Raw genomic sequence first — 25,309 nt, 5'->3', positions numbered from 1 at the left:
AATGGAAGTCAGTGAGCGTGCATGCGATCTTGTCCTCTTATGTAGAGAAGAACACTCATCATCCAGCCACAGAGGCTGAATGCTGTTTTCCATAGTGAGAAAAATACTCGGCCAACAATTTGTTCTCCAGGTTCAGTAAGAATTATATGCTCTCTGAGACTAATTCCTCTGACTTCTCTGTACTAGATATAGTTAATCCAGCAATTCTGAAAACAAGGTTTTTACTTTGGACTTTATATAAATGCTTTCAATATACTTCTGGGAGGGGTGGGGGAGGAGTGGGATGAACAACAACAAAAAACCCACCATGATTAAACTACGCACATAACACAACTAGAAAACACACAAACATAGATGTTAGTGGGCATTTTAGCAGGATTTTGGCTAAGACAAAAAAGAATTCATGTGAGGAAAAATCTCTGATTTTAGTACACTGATTCTATTTTTCACAGAATAGAGCTGGAGCAGACCATTAAATTATCCATGAACAAAGTGACATTTGTCTCTGGAAGTACCTAATTAGTACTTACAAAAACAAACAAACAAACAAACAAAAGACCATTGAAATTTCAAAAATAAAGAAAAATATTTCAGAGAAAAGCTTTTCAGAACATGCTCTTATCCTTCTTTTTCATCTGCTCCAGTTTGGTTCACACTCCTATGTAATCGGGTAAAAGTTTTCCTTTTGCTTTTCAAAAAGTAAATTGGACTCCTATCCAGGCTTTCTTTCATCATGGACATGTAATTAGAACTGGCTAGCCATACTTCACTTTAGACATTTTTCAACATCTATCCCATTTGCTGATGTATGATGCATGCACTTTAACATAAAATCACATATGAAGAAACTGTTCTCTACTAGAACTTCTGCAACTACTCAGAGGAGAAATTTACATCAAATAAGCAAATGGAAATCTGGCTGTTTTCTTTGAAGAAAGAAGTTTTGAATGAACTGGAGGTGTTCGTGCCATATATTGCAACACCACTTCTGACAATCAAGGCAAGAAATATTTCTTTAGTCATATGATTCAACATCAGCCACCTACAGTGGACTTTCACATATACACAAATACACATCCCAGGAGGGTCCCTGATAGGTCTGTCATAGAAAAGTAATCTCAGTCTTACCTGTGAATGTAAGCAATGTGAAATGGTTACAACTAAAGACTAATCTGCTGCAAAACTCAACAGCTTTATTATTCACATGGCAATTATTCACATCCAGTAACAATGTATTGACAGTAATTCCACTGTTAGGTTATGATACCCAGGTCAGCACTCCCAGATTTTCGTGTGGTATACTATGTAGACCAGAGCAAAAAAGAAGAAATTTTGGTCCAAGCTGAAATCACAAAAGAAAGAGAGAGAAATTTTACCCATCTTTCTTTTCCCAGCATAGAAGATACAGGCAAATGTAAAAGATAATCAGAAAATTGGAAACAAAAAAAAAGTGTCATAGTGTACCTGGAGCTTTCCTACACAGTGGACTACCAAATAGCAATAAAAACAAAAGGAAAACAACAACAACAACAACAACAACAAAACAGAAAAACCCCAACATCCTAGGCTGGAATTCTATTCCAGAGCTTACCAGAGAGACCTCAGCAAGGCAGAAAAGTTGTTTGACAGGGTCCTTATGAAGTTTCACAAGGTAAAATATAAAGTCCTGCAGCTGAGAAGGCACAACCCAAATACACAGAGAAGGCACAAATACTGGGCCTAAAGAAAAATCCCACCACTGACAACACCAAAAAAAATATAAACCAGGGCTATGGACTCAGTTAATCTGCAGATAAGGTACAGTAACTTACTCCTAAAACTAGTCATCTTGAGTTTGATTACATCGGTTCCTGAATTCCAGCTGAGCAATTGCAGTCTATTGACATCGTACTTATGGATCAAAGGATTTGGAGGAAACTAATATAATATCAAAATTTTCTGGGAGAAAAAGCAAAACAAAACAAAACAAATGAATAAACAAAACATCAAAGTTGTTTGGGTCATCCATACAGGAAATAAACATTCAAGGTGTTGTCAGGGTATTCAGCTGGACCATTCATTATGCCACTGTGCAGAAATGCATTAACAGGGGCATGAGAAACAGAATCACAGAATCACAGAATGACCCGGGTTGGAAGGGACCTCAAGGATCATGTAGTTCCAACCCCCCTGCCTAGCAGGGCCACCAAACATACAGCTTTACTAGATCAGGTTGCCCAGAGCCCTGTCCAACCTGGTCTTGAACACCTCCAAGGACGGGGCATCCACAACCTCCCTGGGCAGCCTGTTCCAGGACCTAACCACTCTCTTAGTAAAGAACTTCCCCCTAACGTCCAACCTAAATCTTCGCTCTTTCAACTTTAAACCATTTCCCCTAGTCCTGCTATTATCAGCCTTTTTGAAGAGTTTACTCCCCTCCTGGGAGTAAGTTCCCTTCAGGTATTGAAAGGCTGCAATGAGGTCACCCTGCAACATTCTCTTCTCCAGGCTGAACAAACCCAACTCCCTCAGCCTGTCCTCATAGGGGAGGTGCTCCAGCCCCCTGATCATCTCTGTGGCCCTCCTCTGGACCCTTTCCAAAATCTCCATGTCTTTTTTGTACTGAGGGCTCCACACCTGGACACAGTACTCCAGATGGGGCCTCACAAGAGCTGAGTAGAGAGGGACAATCACCTCCCTATCCCTGCTGACCACCCCTCTCCTGATGGAGCCCAGGATCCCATTTGCTTTCTGGGCTATCAGAGTGCACTGCTGGCTCATGTTAAGTTTTTCATCTATCAGGACCCCTCGGTCTTTCTCTGCCGAGCTGCTCTCAAGGACCACTCCTCCCAGCCTATACAGGTGCCTGGGGTTCTTTCGGCCCAAGTGTAAAACCTTGCAATTTGCCGTGTTGAACCTCATTAGGTTCACTCGAGCCCAGCTTTCCAGCCTGTCAAGGTCCCTCTGAATGGCATCCGTTCCCTCCACTGTATCGACTGCACCACTCAGCTTGGTGTCATCAGCAAACTTGCTGAGGGTGCACTCCATTCCCTCATTGATGTCATTAATAAAGATGTTAAAGAGCACCGGTCCCAAGACATTGGGACTTAGCAGACCATAAACTTAGCAGACCAAAGATACATTGCTGCTATACTGGGAAAGAGGAAAATGTTTCATGAAAGTATCTAATTATCAGCAACTATAACAAAAGTGTTTGAAAAGTAGGTTCAACAGATACAACAGTATTGTTAAGATAGATAACTTTTACTTTGCATATCTTTGCCTACTGGCACCACTGTGGGAAAAGCTGTTTTTGTTTTTCTCCACGCTTTTCAGGCACAGTAGCCTTCTGACTTTTACTCTGGGATACCAGAGTGGTTCTAGCACTTGAGCTGGATCCCTGGGTTGCAAGGCATTCTATAACTTTGCCACAGTTCAGATCTTTACCAAGATCTTTGCATGCTTTCACCTATTTCTCATTTTGCATTAGGAATACCAAATCTACTTTCCCTTGCTGGAGTATCTCATGAATGTTTAGTTATGTTTGTTACAAGAGCATACATTTTTACTGGTGAAACCATGCTTGGACCATTCAACTCTGTTTTACCTTTGACATTTCAAAAGTATATGTACATTCTTTATAAGAACATGACCAAAGAACAACAATAATGTGAGGAAATAACAATTATGCCCCATAGCAAATGCTTTCAGAAGCTTAGTTTAATAAAGTGAAATAATAATATAGCATTTAAATACAATTTTAAGTGCATGCATAACCTTCAAGAACAGATAACTCAACTGACAGACAGAGACACAGAAAGACTTAGTACCTAGATAAAGGTAGATGTAGGCCGTTCTGAAAGTAATACCTCATATTTATTTTCATGAAAACTTTATAAGATAAAAAAAAGCACAATAACACTATTCGATACAGCAATTTTTTAGCTAGAAAACATTATTTGTCAATTCACTTTGCATTCTTGCCAGCAATAAACAAAAAAGCCTGCAAGCCACACTCATAAAGACCTACACCAGTGGAGATGGTCCACTGTCACTGAAATGACTGCAGAAACACAACACATACTGCCTTACTGTGCTCACATTCACAACTTGGCTTCTATAAACATTCAGCAAGTGTTGATGAATGTTATCAGGCGACATTTTTTTTTCGTGCAGGAATCTAGTGACATACCTTTGCTTCATATTCACTTCCACTTCTAAGGCAACTTTGTCAGCCTGCCACCAGTCACATGGCAACTACATGCAACAGAATACTGGTGAGAAGGTTCAACCTCTACTGCCATACCACCAACATTTATCTCTGATGTTGCAGATCAGCACAATGAAATGGAAGGCACTGCTTTTGGAGCAGCCCTCTCAATACCAACAGAGATATAAATACCATTGAAATGTGATTAAAATCTCAATATGTGACAACTGTCCTCTATTCTCAGAAATACAGTTTACCTCCGTATTGTCAGCAATACCACAACTGCACACTGTTAGACAGATGCTGTTATCCACCCTGCAGATGATGTCTTTAATATGTGAAAAGCAGAAGAAAAATTCAAAAGCCTTGATTGCATGCATCTATCCCACCCTCGAGGTTATTAAAGGAGTGTTGCCATATAGACTGAAAACAAGCCAAGTTCACATAGTTTGACAGAGAATTACCATCTATGTTGCCTGAGGTACTATGTTATAATGTCATGAATAACAATAAGTCTTTTTTACTAATGCTTCATTATCACTAATAAATGATGTAATCATTAATTCCTCCTTACTCGCTGAATGCTTTGCAGTGAGGTCATAATAAAATCACTTTTTAAAATCATGATCTTGTTTTAATTTCCTTCCTGGGAGGACTGTATGGAGACTGCAAGTGATACATTCATCCTATGTTAAAAAACCTGCATGGGATAATCATCAAAATTATCCTGTCAAGCTTCAAAGAGTCAGAGATGTACCAAAAGTAAGACTGCTACAATCTCATTTATGCTTCCTAACTTGTATACATCAAAATATAAAAGTTGCATGACTGTTTTTAGCTGTGCGCATTTCATTCTTGCTTTCTTAAAATCCCACAGTACATTGTCTTGCATGATTATGTATTGTTCCATTCATGGCAAATGATAGAATCCTGAAGAGAGCACTTGTATCAAACGTAAGCAGTAAGGGCTATTTATACAAAAGACATCATGTAAATCTTGGTTTCATTTTATGAAACTTAAAAAAAAAAACAAAAAAACAAAAAAAAACCTGACAAACATAAATGTAAATCCCTTTTTTACATCTTTGCACCCAGTTTAACCTAGAATTCAATATGCTCTTGAAGAATGTCTTAGTTTGAAGGGCCTGGCCCTGCTGAAGTCTATATTGCAAATGACAAAGAAAATGCTGAAAAGAATAGATAGTTAGCACTAGCTTTGCTCTGACCAGTGCACATAATGAAATGCTAACTAATCATTGAAACTAGCATTATTCCTACTGATTAAGTGCAAATTAGTGTGCATTTACTTACCAACACTGAAATTTTATCTGCAAGGAAAAATTAAGTATACCATAACAACATAGCAGAAACAATACCTTATATAGAAGAAGTCATACAACTTCTTGAAGTCTTAATGTAATTTCCAATATTAATATTCTGGCATGGTGTCAAATTCCTCTCTGTTAGTCATACCTCCAAGAATCTGTGGGACTTGGATAGAATTAAAAACCCTTAATGGCTTAGTTTGACAACTACTGTTCAGCCTCCTCCTTTTCACAGTTCTCATCCACCTCTGTCAGTTGTCACCTGATTGCTGCACATTAACTTTACATACACTGTAAGCAAAAGCTCAAAGTGAAATAATTCAGATAAAATATCAAATTTGCCACCCAGTATAGTAGTGTGGGAAGAGTATAACTGATTTATTTCTATAGTCCTTAATTTCTGCAAATGACCCCAATTTTCTCTAAAAACCTTAACAAAGAATGAACTGTTAACAGCCAACACAGTTATAACAAGTGACCCTCAGCAACTCTGGCATGAACATTTGTTCCAGTGTTTGTGTGAGCTATGTATAACCTGATCCTTGAGTTTATGTTTTGGATACTGGTTCTTTTGTTGTTTGGTTGTTTTGGAAGAGTTTTTTTGGTTGTGATTATTTTATTTTCTTAATTATTTATTTTGGCATGGGGTGGGGGTTAGAGGATGCAGAGCTGAATACAGACCAACTGAAGTTTCTAAGATGTGCTTCTAACATACCATGGAAGTTTGGAAGGCGGAAGACTACCTATTGCCATTATACAATCTCAAAAAAATAGATGTCTTTAGATGTGTGCATGTGTATTTTGCTTTCAGTTTATCCTTGAACAAAATACAGTCAAAACTGCTTCTGTCTTTGTGGAGATTGTATAGATGCCAAACACATAAACAGACTCAAGTAATTATTAGTTATAGTGGTCAAACCAGTCCCACTAAGGCACAAGTTGCCAGAGGTCTTATACTGAAAAAAATAATAAAATCACTGTATACTTGTATTGCATGCCCACAATGTCTTGGCATTAACTACTGCTAACATAAGAGATGAAGAGTCTACCAATGACTTGGTGGACTGTTGTTTTCACCCAGACTTCAGGTTCTTATGTCATAGTGAGATGGCACTCTGGTTGCAATTTTGCTTTCACTCACGGTGACAAGGATTTTGCTAAATCTATGAAACAGCAAAGCAAGCTTTTAAGATTAATTTTCATTGGAGTAGATATTGCTACTAGTGTTTATGCTGATAAGATATGAAAGTGAAATATACTTCTTTGACACATCAGAGAAATAAGAGAGGAGACAAGAGAACCCAGTGATTTGCAGAAAAATTGAAACTTTAAAAGCTTTCATGGTATCTTTCTAGTTTAGAAAACCAACTACTCTTTCTCCCCTATGAAAACAGTCTGAGGGAGCTGAAATTGTTCAGCCTGGAGAAAAGAAGTCTGCAGGGTGACCTCATTGCAACCTTTCAGTACCTAAAGGGAGACTATAAAAAGGAAGGGAATCAACTATTTGAAAGGGTACTTAATAGCAGGACAAAGGGAAATGTTTTTAGGATGAAGGAGGGAAGATTTAGGTTGGATGTCAGGGGGAAGTTCTTTACTATGAGAGTGGTGAGGTGCTGGAACAGGCTGCCCAGAGAGGTTGTGGATGCCCCCATCCATGGAGGTGTTCAAGGCCAGGTTGGATGGGGCCCCGGGCAGCCTGGTCTAGTATTAAATGTGGAGGTTGGTGGCTCTGCCTGTGGCAGGGGGGTTGGAGCTTCATGATGCTTGAGGTCTAAAGCTTTGAGTGAAACAATTACATTTACTGATAAATTTTATGATGCACTTGATTTGCCCTTCTGCATTACTGAATCCAGTAACTTTGCTAGCATATGAGTAGTTAAGAAATAACTTCTGCTGAACTTTCTGAATGCATTCACAGCCCCTGAGCACAGGAGCATTCCCATGGTCCAGGCTCTGCTGAGACATTTGCAAAGGTCAAATGGGTCTGCAAACAAAGAAGAAACATTTTCCTAAAATGTCTGTGGAGCTCTACATCCTGCACGGTGACAACTTGTTTGTATTGTATCTCAAATAATGTTTTAACAGAATACAAAACCTCTGGCTTCATTGAGGTTAGACACGAACTCTTTCCTGCTGACTTATGATTGTGTGCCCCGGTGGCGCAGTGGTAGGAATGCCGCCTTGCAACACTGGGGCCTGGGGTTCGAATCCCCCCTGTGGTGCAAGTGGTAGAAGTGCTGCTCTGCTACATGGAGGCTTGAATCCCGGGGGTTGGACTCGATGATCTCTAAGGTCCCTTCCAACCCGCACGAGACTATTACTATTTCTATTACTATTACTATTACTTGTGTTGCTCAGTAGAGCGATGCTTGATTCCACTAGTTTACAGCTTCCTCCAGCTACTGATCCTCGTCTTCCCACTTTTCTGACCTGATTATTAGTTTCTCATGTAAGCTCTTAAGCAAATTCAGTGGAGACAGAATCATGGAATCCTAGAATCAGCATGGTTGGAAAAGACCTCTAAGATCACCCAGTCAAACCATCCACCTGTTACCACTATTTCCTACTGAAATACGTCCCTCAGTACAACATCCAAATGTTTCTTGAACACCTTCAGGGATAATGACTCCATTATCTCCCTGGGCAGACCACTTCAGTGCCTGACTACTCTCTTGGAGAAGAGATGTTATTTCCTAATATCCAACCTGAATCTCCATCGGCGCAACCTGAGGCCATTCCCTCAAGTCCTATTGCTAGTTACTTGGGAAAAGAGGCAGACCCTACCTCACCACAACCTCTCTTCAGGTAGTTATAGAGAATGATAAGGTCTCTCCTGAGCATCCCCTTCTCCAGACTAAACAATCCCAGTTCTCTAAGCTATACCTCATAAGGATTGCATTTCAGACATATTACCAGTGTTGTTGTCTTCTCTGGACACTCTCCAGGAGCTCAGTGGCTTTCTTATAGTGTGGGGCACAAAACTGAACATAGTACTTGAGATGTGGCCTCTACCAGAGCTGAGTATCGGGTAATTATCGTTTCCCTGCTCCCGCTGGCAACAGTATTTCTGACACAAGCCAGTATGCCATTGGCCCTCTTGGCCACCTGGGCACACTGCTGGCTTATGTCCAGCCAAGTGTTGACCAATACCCCCCAGGTCCATTTCCTCTACAGTCTTGCAGCCACTTTGCCCCAAGCCTGTAGCGTTGCCTAACATTGTTATGGCTAAAGTGCAGGACCTGGCACTGAACTTCATCCTGTTGGCATCAGCCCAGCTATCCAGTCTGTCTGGATTGCTCTCTAGAGCCTTCCTGCCAACTTGGTGTCATCTGCAAACTTACTGAAGGTTCACCTAGATGCCCTCATCTAGGCCTTCAATAAAGACATTGAACACAACAATATATCATATTAATCAAAAAGGAGTGTGGTACACTTAAAACATTTAAAAGAACAATGAAAAGAGTAAGAAACAGGACTTCTTTGTTTTGTTTTGATTTGACTTGAAAATATATCTTTCACTTGCCATAGGTTTCAATTTAGACATATTTCACAGTGTAGTAATCATAACAACTAGCAGGAAATCACAAAGCTATTGAAACAAAGTTGTTTCTTCCATGTATACACAGAATATATAGCTCCAATTTAAAATAAATTAAATAAAAAAACAACAAAAAAGCCACCAAAAAAACACACTTATTATTGGTCAGATTTTTAAGAAAATCTTTTCCAGTGCCTCTGTTTTATATCACATTTTCTAGTCATTACATTAGTAATTATTTGTAATTTTTATGGTCTACATGGGTAATCAAGCAAAGATCCTTTCCAGTGTATACTTCAGACATTGTCTTCTTCAAGTTTTCTGAAGGAGCCTGTGGAAATTATTAGATGTAGCATGCAACTTGTCACTGTCATTACTTAAAAAATTAAAATCCACAACTAATTTATAAAGTTTGTAATGCTTTCACAAACAATCTGATTTGGTTCCAAACTACCTCATTCTAGAGAATTTTCTGCATATGCTATCAAAAGTCTGAAAGAATGTTGAATTCATGGGATGCATGCTCTATCCTACAGTATTTGACAAATTCCACATCCCACTGATCTGCTTCCCAGGAGGAAGGAGGAGAGTGGGAGAAGAGGTATCGCCAAATGACCCACTCCCATCTGACAGCTGAAGACCTTCCTTTCATTACTGCCTTCCAAATCCTGGAATATTTTTCATTCTGTTTATTCCATTCTTAAAAAGAATTCTGCAAAATGTAGAATCCGCAGCTATATAATGAAGATAGGAATCAGAGCCTGCTTACCATGGTTGATAGTTGCTTTACCCAGAAATGTGTAAGCTTGCAAGGTCCACAGTGATTCCAAGCTCAACTTTTAATAGCGTTTTCACTCCATGGCTGGGTCCACAGACATAACTTGTTGAAAATAAAACGCTGCCTTCAGAAAGCAAAAAGGGAAGGAAAACATACACATGGCCTTAAACCAATTGTATGTCAACCTGGAACTTGTTTTTAAATTTAATATAGCATTTTTCCTCTACAGTACATCACTATCAGGCCATACAGAACAAAGAACAGGCTTCTAGAATATGCCACTTTTGGACAAGCTAGTCTTTTTTAAAGTATATATTTTCATTTTGAGGTCTATTTGAGTTTGGGTCACAATCTAACCTGAGTGACATAAATCCAGTGCCACGCCATACCCTTCAATACTCAGTAGGAACCAAGGCACTTCTGGAATGCAGCAGTGTGCTGGGAACCTCACTATCAATAGCTCAAAGTTAGGCAGGCTGCCTGTACAAATGGAAGTCTCTTTCCTTTGCGTTTAAAAGTCAAAGAAGTTTAATTAAGAGTGCTGTTATCTGCAGTTAAAAGGAAATATTTTTATTTTTGTAGTTAGCACAACATTCTTTACTCTGGTAGATTATCTTAGAAAAAGCAAAGCAGAACTGAGAAGGATGTTGGCACTATTTAATAGAATAATTAGTTTCTAAGGAAAAAAACACTGTCTGCAAAAAAAAATCAGACTAAATAAATGATTCAAAATTCTACCCACATTGCTTAAACCTAACCAAAGACTTGTTTTGTAATATGTTCAGATATACCTGTGCTTGAGTCCTGGTAAGAAATTTTTAATCTTTTCGGTGTTTTAAAGTTTTCGGTTTATCCAAAGCCTATTCTCTCTCGGTCGTCCAGAGACACTATAGCTCACATAGGATGTTGTTACAGAACTTACTTTAGATTTCAAATAGTACCTAAGTCTTTAAAACTGCTTGGTTCAAGTCTCTGAGTACAAAAGCTCTTAAAAATCTTAAAAAATAATACAATTTTATTGTATCAGACCATACAGAGGTGTTTTAAGGTTGATTTGTTTAACTTTATTTCAATTTTCTACAAAGACATGCATGTAATCAAAGATGATTGGAATGTATGTAAAAATATTTCAACAAATAGTTAACTACCTCAGGTAAGAAAACACAATACATATTATTACTACCCTGTTTTAGAAGAACCCTTGTAACTTTCTGACTCACACTTGTGCTGACTTGTCTCTTTGTCTCCAATGAAGATTGCACACTCTCTTCATCTCCAGCATGCGCCTTACATGCTTCAGAAGGCCAGGTCACAATGAAGGTTTTCTAGAATCAGCAGCAAGTAATATTGCAGCAAGTAATATTTGTGCTCCAGATAGTGAGATCTTTAAATCAAGTATCAAATCAAACAACCAAACAGTAACAAAACAAATCAGTCCACTTTATAGGGCTAGTTTTGCAATTTGCAGTGAGTTAAACAGATACTTAAATCACACCCTAGCTAATAGCTCATTACTGGTACAGAGCTGTGATCATACTTTTTGTTGTTAACTTGTCCCTTCATTTTTTTATTTTTTTTTGTGAAAAACTATATTTTTTGTAAAGCTTAAGTTCCTCACATCCATTAGTATATCCTAGTTACCTTCTCTGTAAGTCATTTTATGTACAAAGGTGATTCCAATTGGAATGAAATCAAGTAATAGTTAACTCATGGCAGTGCATGTTTTGTGCTATGATTTAATGTCAACTGCGCATTTTTAATCCTATGTCAGTGATTAAATTAAAGCAAATTCCCTGGAAATTTTTACCATGTTTTTGCTTCCTGTTGCCAATTGTGTTACTCTCCTGAAAAAATATTTATCTGGTTAGGCAGGCAAATGTAGAGGCTGCTACCCAACTAGCCAAGACTAATAACAGTAGTTCAATGAGACCCCAAGCACAATTTTTATTTCTTTCTCCAACTTGTAGACAGTTTTGAAATAGCTTTTTGGAGTTATATAGTAATGTTATATGTATTTGCTCACCATATGGACAATCATGCTTCTTGATGGAAAATGGCATATGATACCTATGTAATGAAAAAGTAACTGAAAGGATGCCAAGGAAGAGATCCATACTTCTTTTTAATATAGCTTTGAAGAAAACCCTGAAATATCAAGATTGTCTTGACTTACTCATTTAATATGAGATTACAGATTACAGATCATGCTTTGAGAAACAGGTTCTTACTTTGGCTAAAAAAGCAGCATCAGCAACTGCCCCAGCAACTCTTGGGCAGTTAGGTGCATTTCTGAAGGCTCTTGATTTCAAAGGCCACTCTTCTGGGCAGTCTTTGCTTTGCAACAAAGATGAAGACTATGCTCTTTAGACAGTCATTTAAAAATGGGTAATTTTGGTAACATAATTCAAGTGGGTAAAAATACTGTCTTAATTAGAGAGAGCAAATTCTTACCCAGAATATAGACATAGGGTGTTTTGTTGTTGAATTTCTTCTTACAACAGGATATGATTTGAGATCTCAAATTGAGTGTCTGTTAAGAATCTCTCATTTTTAAGAAATAAAGACAAGAAATAAAATAGATGCTCATTATTACATCTCATGGTAATGGTTATCTCTAAATAAACAAATAAATAAATAAAAATCAGAGCATCACATTTTTTCCTGTTTGATATCAGGACAAAAACAAACAAACAAACAAACAAAAGTTCATTTGAAACTTAAGTATAATAAGTTGAGAAAAAGTATGCAGGAATGTGTACTAGTATTTAGCTTCTTGTGACTCTTCCAAACAAGCTCAGATACCTCACCACCATTCTGTGGAATTTATCTTTCATTGAGCCACAGGTTTAGAATGGTTAATCCCAAAGATGTCTGATGGTATATGCATGCATTAAAGTTGTACAGCAATCTTCCAGAGTTTACCACAACTGAAGAAAGAAAAATAGGCAACTTCAGAAAGCAATTAACATACTACAGATGGTGCACAGACCTGTGTTTTACTGGCAGAACAGGGAAAGACTAAGAGATTTTTCTCCTGAAAGAACAGTGAATGACTATTCTATTACATTATTATTCTATGAAACAATTTCCTTCTTCAACAAAGAGCCCAATCAGAAGACTTCATAAATAATTATCAGTGACAGAATCCAAATGAAGTGTGGGAGAAACAGATTCAGATTCTTCACTGCCCAAACATCTCTTTTTCATCTCTCTGATTATCCAGTATAGGGTGCACTTCTTTCTCTTTTTCTGAGACAAGAGGAACACTCTAGATGTGGAAAGCCCTCAGAATAACTGATAAATAATAAATAAATTTCTACAGAAAGTTTTGATGAAGAAATATTATGCATCACTTGAAAATAAGTTAGGTAGGGACTTCTAACTAACTCATTTTTTGGAAGAACAAGTAAAGAAAATATATTTTGTTTGACATACCAGGTGTCACATACAAAGTAATCACATTCATTTGTAATCACAATGGAAAGTGCTGTTATACAAAAAAAAAAACAACACCAAAGCTGAAATCCAACCTACACATGATGTTAATGATAGATTTAAGATGTATTTATCAGGAAATGAAGAAATACTATCTAAGTTTATGTTATATACCATGAGGCATTCTAGTATTTATTGAATTAATGGTATTCATTCCTATTGAAATTGATTTTCTTTCTAAGAAAAAAAGCACGTATGAATACTCCTTGGGGCTTAAATTATTCAGTGCTAGATCTGAATATCTCCAAATGGCAACTAGAAGTATTGATAAGTAGGAAAATCAGTGATAAATCACTTCAAATAATCGTGATAAATAGAAGAAGAAAAGTAAATTTAATATTTGAATTACTAAGGAACTTTCCTCTGTTACCTATTGCTCAGCGTCCCATTCAGAATTTTTAATTATCTTATAATTTATGTCCTAAATAATTATCCTACATTTTACAGGTAAGCAATTAAAGTGTACTGTACATTTTGCACATATAAATGCAGAGACATTTCTGTAAACTGACAATACCCTTTCACTGAGGACTGGGAGTGGTAACACCCTTTCACTGACGTCAGTAAAAAAGGGAAAGTTAAATCATTAACAGACGTTAAAAATCAATTTGGCTACTTCTCGCAGGTGAAGTCAGATATTTTACTATAAAAATGATGAATCTCTTGGCTCTTTCTTTCAATAAATTGATTTTATGAAATAAGGAGTGATAAGGGAGTTTTATGAAGTATAAACAGTATATATCATAAATAATAACACATGGCCCTAGAGCAAATGGTCTTGTGATTGATCACAGCAGCAGAATCCCTAGGGTGGCTTACAGCATAGCCACACTGGGATCATACATAGTACAATCTGCATGTTAACTAGATAACTGCCTATTGTGGAAAATTTGAAAAGTTAAGTCTAACAAAACCTGTTTTGTTTTCTAGATTTAGTTCTCACTGCAAAAATGATGTAAATTGACAGAATCCAGAGATAAGGTTTTCTAAAAGTGAAGAATAGTTTTGATTGCAAAATCAAAACAAAACACAAGCAGTCACTCTTTGCTTGCATTTATCAGCTTATAGTTATGTCTGCGGAGTTCCCAAAAGTGAACATTGCCACAATGATCAACACCAGACAATACAGATTCAAAATCACATGAGTAAGTTGACTCAATAAGAGTTACCATACCATTATCCCAAAACTCTTTGTGCAGCCTATGTGATTCAAACCATGATATAAAAGCTTGATTCCATATGCCCATATGGTAATGTTGACAAAAGACTAATTTACAGAACCATTTCAACGAACATAGCAGCTATTTCTGTGTAAACCTGTTCTGGGAGCAACCTGGTTCCAACTCTCAGTGGCTGAGTCAGCACTTTGTTTTCACTTTTCATCAGTGAGTTTATGGATCTTGACTGCTGACATTTGTTCCGGAGAGGAAAAGGAAAACTGGTCCATAAAGTTCCCAATGGCTGAAAAGCAAAACTAGGAATGCTTGTGAGAAAATTGAAAGCAGATTGCTGAGTGAACTCAACTGACAGGGATCTTGGAGCTGGCAGGCCTCTTCTTACCAGGTGTTATTACAGTAATTACTTTAAAAGTAGCCTGCTACTAGCTCCCTGGTAGCCCACAGATAATTAGGCCTGAAAAAACAGGAAGAGAGCTGCAGCTTGGTATGACTATGCACAGAATGACACCATGACCACCTTGTTAGCCTTCCCCAAGTATGGGGAATAAGACTCTCTGTCATCACAGAAGGAGAAACAGTTCATTCAGATGGTTTAAGATGTCCACATGTACTTCATTTGGCAAAAATCAACTATTTCCACATACAAAATAATGAAATAAGCTACTCTCAGGCAAACAATCTGTGCTACAGCAAGGGACGTATTACAGATTCTGTGGGTGGAAGAAACAATGCTCTTTTTCATATTTTAACACACTGCTATTTTATTTTATTTTATTTTATTTTATTTTATTTTATTTTATTTTATTTTATTTTATTTTATTTTATTTTATTTTCTCTTTTTTTTTTTTTTAAATAATCTTTCCAGTTTCACTGGTGCCAATTATGTTATGAGGTAATGTTTGCTCCAGTCAAGTCTTCAGTTCCAGTCATGTGTCAAAGGGAAAAGTCAAACAGTGGCACTGCTTCCACACCTGATTCTTGAACAAATCCACTGTACTGTATCTTAATGACAACTTGTGAATGAATTATCATTTGCTTGCATTGGAAAAGCAATGGAGGAGATTTCATTGAAAAGCCTTTAATTCATCTCTGCCAAGAAACAGACTGGAACACAAATATGATGATATTAAAATAGCTCTTCTTCACCATTTTATCTAAACCAGAGGCATTCCTCATCAAGCAACCTTATGGCTCACTGAATTTTCCACAAATAATTGGAAAGTATATACAGGTGGCCTATTTGCAGCACTCTCCTCTCTCACCTGTCTTTATACTCTGTCAGAGCGATTTTGAGCTGATATCTGGCAGTTCTTAATCTCTTATCTCTTTAGAGATTGCCTCTTTAATATATCAAAGAATAAAACATTAGAATCATGTATTGTCTCTAGCAAACCAATTAAAAACATGAATTATCAGTTTTCAAATATACTTATGTTTCTTTACTTCACTCATAAGTCTCCACAAAAGTGACTCCTAGCCATCATATTATTACTATATCTAAATGGGTACTTATACGGTGTTTGGCAAGTTTAATACTTTAAAAACATGAGTTAGTTTAACAATTTTTAAATGACAATTAATTATGTTATTACTTCCCCACCCATTAGTAAGGAGCCAAAAATTCTATCTAAAATTTAAAATGAAAAATGCATATTTCAATTTATATCTAGATTTTATTTCACATTTGTTTCAGCATCAGTATGTTTCTAACAGAAATAAAATGGGTAGTTCTGCTGAAGAAGGCATATTTGTATAAAAAAATTCTTTAGACTCAATCTGTACCTGCAAACATGCAAATACATATGTATTTATGAATATGTACACAAATATATGCACATTTTCTTAAAGCCTGTTAAAGGGCATGCAATTTGTTGGGTTTTTGTTGTTGTTGTTGTTGTTGTTTTGTTTTGTTTTAATTTTACTTGACAAAAAATAGCTGCTGTGTTAATATCTGAACAAATAAGACCACAGAACATGTAGCACATATTGCTCAGGAAATGAATGTACCCATCTACCATTTAATGTACGACCAATCATCATGTCTGTAGTTACAAAAAAACAACATAGAGTGGCTACTCCAGTTCCACGAGTTAACTAATGTGAGCCACAGAAGACTTGCAGTAAGGTGGACATTGTATGATTCAGTTTCCAAGGTGTTAGGGGAAAAGGAGCTGTAAAGAAACACTGTGGGATCTAACTAACTCCCAAGCCCACCCTTGTCCCAGAGACCCTGAGAAATCCTGCACTCCTTTGATCACCAGAGTGTCTGGGATCTGTCTGTGGCTTTTGGTTTTTAAGATGATTCTGACATAAAACCCCAGGTTAGGGCGTTTGCCTCATCTTCTGGTTAAACAGTGCTGTTCAACACTAAACATTTCTTGTATCATGGAAATACTGTGACTTCTGTAAAGAGTAAACAGCCTTGATTTTTAGCAATAATGCTGCTACTGTTTATCTATAATATGATAATTGTAGATAAACAATTTTGTGTTGGTTTCTTCCACAGCTAAATTTTAAGTTTCACTGTCTAGCTACAGCCTCTTTGGGTAAAACTCTATGGTCTAGATAAAAAAGAAATTGACACTAAGATAATCAAAACAGCACTGAGCCATATTTAGACCACCTCCTTCACTCCTAACTACAAGTCCCACTTAAGTAAGTTATTTGCAGGAACACTCTGCAAAGGGATGCTACACACTGACTGGTGTTAACAACACCCTCATTTATTTTTCCTTAGAAATGCCAAGTCAGGGGGAAAAAGTCAGAACAAATCCATAAGTCACACAGTATAATCTTTCCCTTCTTGCTTTCTGCCCTTCTGGATTTTCTCTTTGTGATGCACAGATCTACTGCACCAACACTCGTCTAATAACAAATTTATCTTCCATGCTCCTATTGTTTGTAGTCATACATGTGTTTCTTTTGTTTTAGATTACATATTGTCTACTTTAATCCCCAGTATAATGGATAATAAAACAGCTGATAACAAATTATTTATGGAAAACAATTACATGTGGAACAGAATAGAGCCAACTGGTTGGTTTTTTTGTTGTTTTTTGTTTTGTTTTTTGTTTGTTTGTTTGTTTGTTTTTGTCTGAACAGGGCTGAACAGTTGCTTGGTTCATTAAGAGGTTACATAAGAGGCAATTTGAGGAAGCTCCATAGAGTGCTTTACCACACACATACAACAAAAAGCCACCTTTTTTGTAAAGAAGGCAAAAAGTCACAAGACAGTGCATTTTACAAGAAAAAGAAAAAATGAACACATTGGCACCCTTACAACAAATAATTTGTTAAATGAAACTTCTCAGATGACCCTGAAAAAAAGTAAAGTGCTGCTGACCTAAAACTCTTGCAAATGGTTTAGCAGTGCAGCAAAATAATGCAACCACGCACCAGGGAAGATTCTCACATAAACAGCAACACTTGCACATACAGCTCAGCATCCTATGAGCCACAGCAAATGTCCAGAACTTCAGAAGAATGTGGGTGGGGAAGCAGGGGGAGGGAAAAACAAATATCTATCAGCAGAGGATGTAAACAATTCTTACAAGATTCTGGGGATAACTAGCATATCATCCTGTTGTTCAAGGTTATGAAGAAATCAAGTCATGTTTCTGATATCACTGTTTATGTGCAATTAATATAATTAAATCTCTGTATTTAAATTTGCATTCAAAAAGACCAGGAATACAGTTGTGGGGAAAACTGTTCATTTTTGCCATTGTACTTGTAAGAGAGGAAGCATGAGAAAAGCCAAGTGTCCATGCAAAAATTAATGTATTATTGTGTATAAGTGTACTAAATATCTCTACTGAAGTTCCTGTGCCTGCTTGCCAATGTTCCTAAGGAGATGCCTTAACTGAAAATCCAGGATCATCCTCTTTTCTTTTGTCACAGCTTCCTCTTCTCTTATTTTCAGGATCTTCTCTTCCTTGCATAAAAGGAGAAGAAGAGAATTTACCACCTGTGGAAGGAGGGAAGAGCAACTCAGAATGAATACAAAGAGGCTGTTAAGATGTGTAGAGGGAAAATCAGAGAGGCAAAAGCCCAGTTTGAATCTAAGCTGGCCGCTGGGGTAAAAACAAACAAGAAACCCTTTTACAAGTGCATCAACTGTAAGAGGAGGACAAAGGGGAATCTCCATTCTTTACTGGACGAGGCTGGGAATGTGATTACAGACGATAAGGAAAAGGCAGAGGTTCTGAATGCCTTCTTTACGTTTGTTTTTAAAAGTCGTCTCGGTCATTCCCAGGGCTCCCCACGCTCTGACCTGGTAGTCTCGGCTGGGGAGCAGACTGTGATTCTTGAAGCAGCAGTCAGGGAATTACTACTCCAACTGGACTGCCACAAGTCCATGCATCCGGATGAGATTCACATGAGAGTGCTGAAGGAACTGGCGGAGGTGATCGCTGAGCCGCTTTCTGATATCTTTCAGCGCTCCCTGCTAACGGGTGAGGTCCCAGAAGACTGGAGGCTTGCCAACGTGACTCCCATTTACAAGAAAGGTTGTAAGGAGGATCCGGGGAACTACAGGCCTGTCAGCCTGACCTCGGTGCCAGGGAAGGTAATGGAACGAATTGTCTTGAGGGAGATCACGAGGCAGGTGTGGGATGACCAGGAGATCAAACCTAGTCAGCATGGGTTCGTGAAGGGCAGGTCCTGCTTGACCAATCTGATCTCCTTCTACGATCCCATGACCCACCTAATAGATGAAGGAAAGGCTGTTGATGTGGTCTACTTAGACCTCAGCAAAGCCTTTGACACTCTCTCCCATGCTGTTCTCCTACAAAAGCTGGCAGCCCGGTTGGATGAGTACACTCTTGGCTGTCTAAGGAGCTGGCTGGAGGGCCGGGCTCAGAGAGTGGTGGTAAATGGAGTTAAATCCAGTTGGAGACCAGTCATGAGTGGTGTTCCTCAGGGGGTCAGTTCTGGGACCTGTCCTCTTCAACGTCTTTATTGATGTCTTAAATGAGGGCACTGAGTGCACCCTCAGTAAGTTCGCGGATGACACCAAATTGGCAAGGAGTGTCGATCTGTCTGAGGGTAGAGAGGCCCTGCAGAGGGATCTGGATAGGCTGGAGAGCTGGGCCAAAGCCAACAGGATGAGGTTCAACAAGACCAAATGTCGGGTTCTGCACTTTGGCCACAACAACCCCAGGCAGTGCTATAGGCTTGGGGTGGAGTGGCTGGAGGATTGTGTGGAGGAAATGGACCTGGGGGTACTGATTGATGCTCAGCTGAACATGAGCCGACAGTGTGCCCGGGTGGCCAAGAAGGCCAATGGCATCCTGGCTTGCATCAAAAACAGTGTTACTAGCAGGAACAGGGAGGTAACTGTCCCCCTGTACTCGGCATTGGTGCAGCCGCACCTTGAGTACTGTGTTCAGTTTTGGGCCCCTCACTGCAAGAAAGACATTGAGGCCCTGGAACGTGTTCAGAGGAGGGTGTTCAAAGCTGGTGAGGGGTCTGGAGCACAGGCGTTATGAGGAGCGGCTGTGGGAGCTGGGATTGTTCAGCCTGGAGAAGAGGAGGCTCAGGGGAGACCTTATTGCTCTCTATAACTTCCTGAAGGGAGGTTGTAGTGAGCTGGGGGTTGGCCTCTTCTCTCATGTAATCAGTGATAGAACTAGAGGGAATGGTTTTAAGCTGCGTCAGGGGAGATTCGGGCTGGACATTAGGAAGTATTACTTTTCGGAAAGAGTAGTCAGGCATTGGAATGCACTGCCCAGGGAGGTGGTGGAGTCACCAACCATGGGAATGTTCAAGAAACGCTTGGATGTGGTGCTGACGAATATGATTTAGCCAGGAAGTATTGGTAATGGTTGGACTAGATGATCTTCTAGGTCTTTTCCAACCTTGATAATTCTGTGATTCTGTAAAAAATAATCAAAACAGAATCTTCCAAAATACACTGGACCATTACTAATCTTCCTATATTCCTGCTTTTACAAGCATTTGTAACTGGCAGTGGTATGACAAATACCATGGCACACTGTGAAGAGTACACCATATATATGGAATCTGTTTCAGAACAGTAACCAGACACTCTAATCAGGAATTTACATCAAATTACTAATTTTATTTCCTTTTTTATGTCTCATAATTCTCAAATAGAAAACAAACAAACAAAAAAAAAACACAACACAAAACAAACAACAATATAGTTATTTAATTTGTTACAGCAATCCAGAATAAATGCACACTATTATAGAATCATAGAATGACTTGAGATGGAAGGGACCTTAAAGATCATCCACTTCCAACCCCTTGCCATGGTCAATTGCAAGAATTGCAAACGTGTCAAAACCTCATGTTCAATAAATGCATTACAGCTGTCATGCTAAACAGTCTTGCTGACAATTATGCTTACAATAGGGTTTCTATATGACAATCGGGTAGACACATACACCAATATGCAGAACTGTAGTTCAAATTCTTCATGAAAAAGGTGTCCCCAGAAGGTGTGTACTGATAGTCTTCTGGCTTCTGTTGCCAAGTATGCTAGAAAGAAATGGAGAATTGTCCCTGGTGATTCAAGGTGGTTCAAGAGGCATCTAAATGAAGTGCTACAAGATACAGTTTAGTAGCTTGTGGTAGTAATGGTGATAGGAGGTTGGTTGGACTAGATGATCTTGTAGGTTCTTTCCAACTTTGTGATTCTATGATTCTACAATTCTACAAATATGTTGATAAAAACATTAAAGCAGAATATAAGAGTGAATTTCATCTTAATTCTGTTGTAGAAAATGCTTTTTGAGCATGATTTTACCCGTTATAAAGATATTTATCAGAAGTTCTAGTTTTGGTTAAAGCAGGATGTCATGACTAAGAAGGGAAAGCAAAACTAAGAGCACTGCAAAAGTTTAGAAGATATTTGCTCATGACTGATTCTCTATGTGACAAGACTTTAGGGAGGTAACTTATTATATAATGTTGATAATAAGAAAACATGCAGTAGATTGTAAGTGTAACTTTGGTACTTCATGTGCAAAGGTCAGCTATTTTAAACATCATTTTTGGGTGTTAATCTTGCAATCCAAAGCCACTCAGCAAGCAAGAATGCAACTATCAGAAAAACAAGGCAAAAATTATGTCAAGTTGTATCGTGTGCTGCATGAAGAACATAGAAAAGCCTGCTTGAAACCAAACAACAGGATAGAAGACAAAATAATATATAAATTTTCTTATCTGTTTTACATTTGGGAAAGCTGTATAAAGAGTGCATCTAAGAGAGTTTCAAGACCTCAGAGAAATCCTGTGGCAAGATTTATGAGAATATCAAGCCCTACATGCAGACTTGCATGTGAGCAGGAAGAAAACTGGGGAAGTAAAAGGTGTTTAAGAGGCTCTAGTTCACAGCTCAAAGGAAAATAGTAGTAAGATGCAGCTCTAACATCTAGTTTACATTCCTGTGTTTCTCCATTCACCATTATTTAAGTTGTTTTCCTGTCTTGCTGTCAAAAGTGCCTCCCCCTCCTGACACCGAAAAGGACAATATACAGAAGGCTTTCCTGTTCATGAGGAAGGCAAACAAAAATTTTAAATTGAGGGGAAATTCTTAAATATTTTATCAGTTTAAGTTTAAGAAAAGAAGAATATATCTGCCTCTTTTTGAAATTTAAATTTATGTACTGTACTCCTATTCCATTACATTGCTTTTATTATTTTCTTCCTTGAGGGTAGCTCTAATCCACTTCCTCTCTGTCACTTTCAACTTTCATTGGTACTTATATCATTTTCTAAATAGTGCATATCAACTCTGTCTCCTTGTTGCAGGACATAGCACTCAAAGAACTGTCCAGCTGGCCTAAAACTGATAGAGTGAGGTTTTTCTGCAGATGAATATTTTGTCCCATTCCCTCCAAAACCAAATAATCAGTTCAAATGGAAAACTGACTTTCCCTGCTACGTAAGTTGTTGTTTGCCTCTCTGTTCTCCTTATCAAACACAAACACACATGCAAATCTTTGAATCCTGACCTTTCAAGAATAATTTTAAATTGACAAATTGCTAAAATATCTATAGAATACAGAGCAATTTCTCTCAATAGGAAACTTACTTCTATCTGGCATAGAAGCCAGTGAAACAGCTATATTAAAGTCTTATTACTCCATTATTAATGCATACTTTATTACATACTTATTTTAGTGTTATTCAGAATAATTTGTCTATATTTCAGCAATCTTGTCTGCAAGTAAAAGAATTTAAGAGCTTTTTGCTGTCTTTGGTTAATTCTTAAATTTTGTTTCAAAATAACTAGGCACCTTTGTGTTCAAAGACAACTTTATCTTTAGAAGAAAAAATAATAAATTTATTTCATCTGCTTCCTCACAAAATCCACTCAGACTAGATCAACAGTTTGGGATTTCTGCTGCCCAATAATGTCTGATAAGAATGCTTTCATTATATCTTCTTATTAGGGGAGAAATACTGCCCGAGAAATTACGTGCCAACTGAAAAAAAGATTTTTTTAACCCCTGACAGTATCAGCCCATCCTATCAGGTCTCTTCAGCTCTTCATAGCACTTCTCAATCACTAAGATTTCTGTTAACAATACAGTCTTTCAATTAATAGTGTTAATTAATGTTCTTTTCTTACTGATAAAAAGGGACCTTAAAAATAGAGACCATTTCATTTTCAGCACATTGAACAAATCTGTTCCTTCTGTTAGCCTTCTTTTTCCTCAGGCTGGTGAAGTATAACCACCTTAAGTTGATCACAGTCATTCCACTGCCTTCACACCATTAAGGCTTTGTCCTGAAGCTGACAGTGAATTTAAGACTCTATTACTCTTAATAATATAACCAGGACTTCATTTCTTCCTCTCTTTATTAGACTGCATGCAGCATTTAATTACCTATAAGTATCTTCTCTTCCTTCTCAGATAAATTATTGTCACAGGTTACTCTTACTATTTTATTTTACTGGCCATTTCCCTGAGGTAGCCCACAACCAGGCAGAGCCCCGTAACTTTATACAACTGTATGGTTTCCCTTCTAGGTCAGGCTATATCAGCTTTTAAAATAAAGTGATAGCTCGTCATTGATTAATATCCTTTCACTGCAATGAAAACGAATTCTGCAGTAAATATAACTACCACAAAGTACACATTTTGTTAGGTAATAGATGTTAACACACATAACATGTAACTCTTTGTGTTCTATAGGAGGAATCCACTATGAATACAAACACAAATGGATCTTGAGAAGAACAGGTGTAAAGGTGTGTACAATGAAAAGAAATTTATTTTCTTTAAAATGAACTCTTATATGTACAGTATTCCTATCTATCTATACTCCTGAACAGTTACAGGACAATGCTGTAACAGGATAATATTCAGAAGATATCACCTTATCATTAATCTATTTAATCATATCTGATCTATTTCCAGCTGATTTTCATTTACATCTTATAGCATCCAACTTTGCAACATAAAAAATATATATGGAGCCTTATTCTTGAAGGATGGTGGTTTTGAAATGCTTTCATGTTATGCTATTAACTATCTTCAGAAAATAACAAGAAAATCAGATATCCTGGGTAAATCAAATTGCAGGAAAAAAAGAACATGTCAAATCCTTAAAAATCATCTCAGAAACTCAAAAATCTGAACAGATATTTAAACTTCTTTCAAATAATCTGTTAATCTTGAAATAAAGCCAAAATAAATAACTTGTAGCAAAATATAAATATACTGCACCACTGCATTCATACAAGTGAAAAATGGAAAATGTTTCCCTTTTGCAATTTCACTGGAGATGAACCACTTGCAGAAATAGCTTCAAAAATGTTTTTCATACCCCATGTACAGAATTCAGCTGCAGTAAGATCTCCCAGGAGTATATATATTCTCATAGAATCACACTTGTTTTTATTATATCTGTTACTGCAGAATAATCTCTACTATTCCCTTGCATACTGTATTTACCCAAGCTCACTTCTTTGTATTTAAGAGAACTCGGTTCAAAATACAGACATTAAATTTTTGTACAATTCAAATAAATATACAACAGCAATGCATCCTATTTTATTATACTGGCCCACAACATCAGAGGCAGATGTGGTACAACATCAGAGGTTGAACCTTCCCACCAATATTCCATTGCATGTTGCTGCTATGTGACAGACTGCAGCAGAGAGGCACTGTGACATAATGACATCTGATGTGGAAATTCATCTGAAGCAAAGGGGTTCCAGTGAGTTCTTTCATGTAGAAAAAAATGGCACCCACTGGTATCCATCAACACTTGCTGAACATTTATGGAGACTAAACAGTGAGTGTTGCCTTTCAGCAGTGGTGACAGCAACATGAAAGATATCCCAATTCCAGATGGCTAGGCACAGCTGTCACACCATAAAATAAAGAGCATCTCAATCAGCTCATCCATGAGAACTTGCAGATTATAACTAGGGAACAGTGTACGGAGTTGAATATTGACTTCAGCACATTAGAATTGAAGGTATCAATGTTGGAATATTGCTGAGATTGTGTTGAGTGAGTTCCATGAATGCTCACAGAGGAACAGAAAGAACATCATGTGCAAGTTTCTCAGGTTCAGGACGTACTGATCCAATAAGAGGCTGAAAGTGGCAGTTTCCTGGATCACATCAGTATGAGTGATGAGACACTTTGTCACTGATGTGAGCTGAAGTCAAACTAGTAGTCCACAAAACATCAGCTTGTGAATTCACCACTGAAGAAGTTCAAGAGAAAGCCAACAGTAGGTAAAGTGATGTGGACTCTCTTTGGGAATAGGAAAGGGGTGATCTTCTGGTATTTTCTGGAACACAGACAAACCATC

The 25,309-nt window shown here is 37.7% G+C and overlaps 1 protein-coding gene and 1 long non-coding RNA gene across 4 annotated transcripts in view; both read right to left on the bottom strand.

The window, feature by feature from the left end:
- Positions 1 to 11,319, bottom strand: part of LOC107306185 — a 39,871-nt gene extending 28,552 nt beyond the window's left edge. Inside the window, exons 1-3 of one of the 2 annotated variants that reach the window (XR_001552033.2) lie at positions 11,051 to 11,319; positions 9,822 to 9,954; positions 9,229 to 9,383 (exon numbers count right to left, since the gene is read on the bottom strand). This is a non-coding gene — a long non-coding RNA (uncharacterized LOC107306185). Of the gene's footprint in view, positions 1 to 9,228; positions 9,384 to 9,821; positions 9,955 to 11,050 lie in introns of those variants that run through there. The other variant, XR_001552032.2, reaches the window with a different exon arrangement.
- The window catches only part of ADAMTSL1 (ADAMTS like 1), a 382,509-nt gene that overhangs the window by 345,193 nt on the left and 12,007 nt on the right, over positions 1 to 25,309 (bottom strand). The gene's annotated exons all lie outside the window — the stretch shown is intronic.

The sequence above is a fragment of the Coturnix japonica genome, chromosome Z (genome assembly GCF_001577835.2).
Source record: "Coturnix japonica isolate 7356 chromosome Z, Coturnix japonica 2.1, whole genome shotgun sequence".
Taxonomy (NCBI): Eukaryota; Metazoa; Chordata; class Aves; order Galliformes; family Phasianidae; genus Coturnix; species Coturnix japonica.
Note: the sequence above shows the minus strand (reverse complement) of the source record. Positions and strands in the feature narration are given on the sequence as shown.